Below are 3959 nucleotides of genomic sequence, written 5' to 3' on the forward strand. Positions count from 1 at the left end.
GGGAATGGAGAAATTCCCATGTAAGTAAAGAAAATATCTAAAATAAAAAACAAAAAACAAAAAACAACAACAAAAAAACAAAAACAAACAAACAAACAAACAAAAGACTCAGACTCATGCAGTCCGCAGTCCCCCAGGCCCAGAGCACTTGGATGCAGCACCAGTCCAGAGGAGGTAACTACTGCTTTAGACCCAGTGTGTTTTAGATGGCCTCAGATGTACCTTAAACTGCTGAGCTGCCAGATTTACCATCTCTCTTTTGCAATGACTGTAAAAGTATGATGCCATTTTTAAGAAATATATTCAGATCCTGTACTTCATGTGTCATCTCTGCCATCATTTCTTCACCTACGCCTTGTTGACTTGACTAGGACCCCGTTTCTCCTGCGGGTTGAGGAAGGCCCAGATCGGCCAGCCTGCGGCAGGGATTTATCAGAGACATCAATGCTTGACCCAGAATGAATAAAAGACCCCATAACCTAGTTACAGTCCACTTTACTACACCATCCTAACTTCCATCACCCAGTCTCCGACGCTCCCCACAGAGGACAATCTTCCTCTAATAGCGCACATAGCATAGTCACTCTGTGACACTGATCATTTTTTAAATTAGATTTTTCTTTATTCACGTTTCAAATGTTATCCCCTTTCCTGTTTTCCCCTCCAAAAACCCCTATCCCATCCTTCCTCTCTATACTTACCAACCCACCCACTCCTGCTTCTCTGTCTTAGGATTCCCTTACACTGGGGCATTGAGTATTCTCAGGACCAAGGGCTTCTCCTCCCATTGATGTCCAAAAAGGCTGTTCTCTGTTACAAATGAAGCTGGAGCCATGAATCCCTCCATGTGCACTCTTTGGTTTGTGGTTTAGTTTCTGGGAGCTCTGGAGGCATTGGTTGATTCATACTATTGTTCCTCTTATGGAGCTGTAAGCTCCTTCAGCTCCTTTGGTTCTTTCTTTAGCTCCTCCACTGGGGACCTTGTGCTCAGTTCAATGGTTATTTAAGAGCATCCACCTCTGAATATGTCAGGTACTGGCAGAGGCTCTCAGGAGACAGCTATATCAGGCTCCTTTCAGCAAGCACTTGTTGGCATCCACAATAGTGTCTGGGTTTGGTGATTGTATATGTGATGGATCCCTAGGTGGGGCAGTGTCTGGATTATCCTTTCTTCAGGCTCTGCTCCACACTTTGTCTCTGTAACTCCTTCCATGGGTACTTTGTTCCCCCCTTCAAAGCAGGATAGAAGTATCCACACTTTGGTCTTCCTTCTTTTTGAGCTCATGTGGTTTGTGGATTGTACCTTTGGTGCTTCTGGGCTAATATCCACTTATCAGTGAGTGCACACCATGTGTGTTCTTGTGTGATTAGGTTACCTCACTCAGGATGATAATCTCTAGTTCCATCCATTTGCCTAAGAATTTCATGAATTTGTTATTTTTAATGGCTGAGTAGTATTCCATTGTGTAAATGTATCACATTTTCTGTATCCATTCCTCTTTTGAGGGACATCTGGGTTTTTTTTCCAGCTTCTGGCTATTGTAAACAAGGCTGCTATGAACATAGTGGAGCATGTGTCCTTATTACATGTTGGAGCATCTTCTGGGCATATGCCTCGGAGTGGTATTTCTGGGTCCTTAGGTAGTACTATGTCCAATTTTCTGAGGAACTGCCAAACTGATTTCCAGAGTGGTTGTACCAGCTTGCAATCCCACCAGCAATGGAGGAGTGTTCCTCTTTCTCCACATCCTTGCCAGCATCTGCTGTCACCTGAGTTTTTGACCTTAGCCATTCTGACTGGTGTGAGGTGGAATCTTAGGTTTGCTTTGATTTGCATTTCCCTGATGACTAAGGATGTTGAACATTTCTTTAGGTGCTTCTCAGCCATTCGATATTCCTCGGTTGAGAATTCTTTGTTTAGCTCTGTATCCCATTTTTAATAAGGTTATTTGTTTCTCTGGTGTCTGTCTTCTTGAGTTCTCTGTATATATTGGATATTAGCCCTTTATCGGATGTAGGGTTGGTAAAGATCTTTTCCTTTCAATGATATAGGCACAGCCCACTTGTACCCTGAGAGCTGCCTACTTTCTTTCTCCGACTACCAACCTCAGAATGCTTCAGTCCTTGGTCTTGACTCTTACAGCTATCTAATTTTCTTACGATAATTTTTAAATTCTTTGGCCTCTTTAGACATTTTTTGTTAATGTTTCCTTCTTGGATCCCCAACCCCTAAATCTCTTCTAGTACCTGTCCTTTTCTGTACTTTAATCCTGGACTTACATTGATACGCAAATACATCTGTGGTTTTCCCCAAAGAAAAGCAAGAGCAGCACTTGACCCAAACAACTTAGTGCAAAGTGGGAGATGTGAATATAGCATGGGATTTATCAGAGACATCGACGTTTGATCCAGAATGAATGAAAGACCCTATAACCTAGTTACAGTCCACTTTACTACACCATCCTAACTTCCATCACCCAGTCTCCGACGCTCCCCACAGAGAACAATCTTCCTCTAATAGCGCACATAACGCAGTCACTCTGTGACACTGATCGGATTGTTTGTAATTATTTCCTCGACTGCCTTCCTACTAAATGGAGGAAACAACAGTTTATTTATGTTTGCACCGGCTACAGACTGAGACGTAGTAGAACTTGTTAGGCACTTAATAATTGTGTTGAATTAATTAATGAATTATTCATTCACTCTTGGAGGCTGCTGACTGCTCTCAGATAAATGGAAGTCATTTCAAGGTTTTTCAACCATCCAGTCATGAGTAAGCATCGTCGCGTTATAATAACCATGTCACATTATTTACCTGTGTTGATTAAATCAGCCTATTAGAACCATATTATTTGTTGTACTAAGCACACTGGAAATTTCAGCCGTGTTGTACAAGGACCCTCATGCTGAAAGATGACTCCTTCAAGGACCAAAGGAAGCTTCATCGTGGGGTCTAAAACTTTTCAGAGCGATAGGTTATTTCTCTGCCGCCACCCATGAAATGAGCTAATTTGAACCAGATTAGATTACCTTGAAGGCAGGTTTATTGGGAATCTGGTCTCGGGTGGGTGAGTTCACTGGCCCAAAGGACCAAGACTGGGGAAGTTGTCCTGGAGAAAGGAGGGAATGTAAGGAAGGGAGAGAGGAAGGGGTGTGCACAGAGAGTAGAGAGGAAGGAGAGACCAGAATGCATGGATTATAATAGGGAGGAGCCTCTGGTGAAAGGGCAGCCCCTGGGTTGAGGGCTAGTCAGGCTAGGTAGGGACTGAGGGATGCTGGGAGAACCTGGAGGACAGGTCTACTTTGGTATGTAAAATATGCACCTCAGTCTCTTGTCCTAGGGTTGAAACCAAACACTGAGCATTTCCTCCATCACTTCATCCACTGTGATGCCAGTGCTTGTGTGAAAACAAATACAGAATTGACTTCATCAGGGTTTATGGACAGATGATTCATGGTGAGAAAAAGCATCAGAACAAAAAAGGAAGTAACTTAAGTTAGTCATTTTGGAATGAGAACGAAGATGTATGCATTCATCAATTAATAAAGAGCTACCTGTTAGCATCCTTATCATTATCCTCAGAAATGCGTTGGGGCGAGATAACAGTGAGATTCCTTGCCAGTCTTTTACGATTCATGCATGGGCAGTATACTATGCTAGTGTGCATACTATAGCAAAAGTTTCGAAACTAAGAATCATACTGCCTCCCGTTCTCCCTAACCTATCAAAGACAGAAAAACCTGCAATCATCAGTTTAAATGCTCTCACAATCTAAGCTGTCCATGTTAGTGACTTTCCTTTCAGATCAACCACATCCCTTACAAGAAGCCACTTGTTTGAGCTCACCCTCTGAGGAGGTGCAGTCCATGTGGCTGGGAAGAAGGTGACTAGAGTGGGTGTCAACAGGGACATAAGCTTGGTTGCTCATATCTGAGTGTATCAGGAATACAAGAAA

This window comes from Mastomys coucha, unplaced genomic scaffold (assembly GCF_008632895.1).
Source record: "Mastomys coucha isolate ucsf_1 unplaced genomic scaffold, UCSF_Mcou_1 pScaffold3, whole genome shotgun sequence".
In the NCBI taxonomy this organism is placed as follows: Eukaryota; Metazoa; Chordata; class Mammalia; order Rodentia; family Muridae; genus Mastomys; species Mastomys coucha.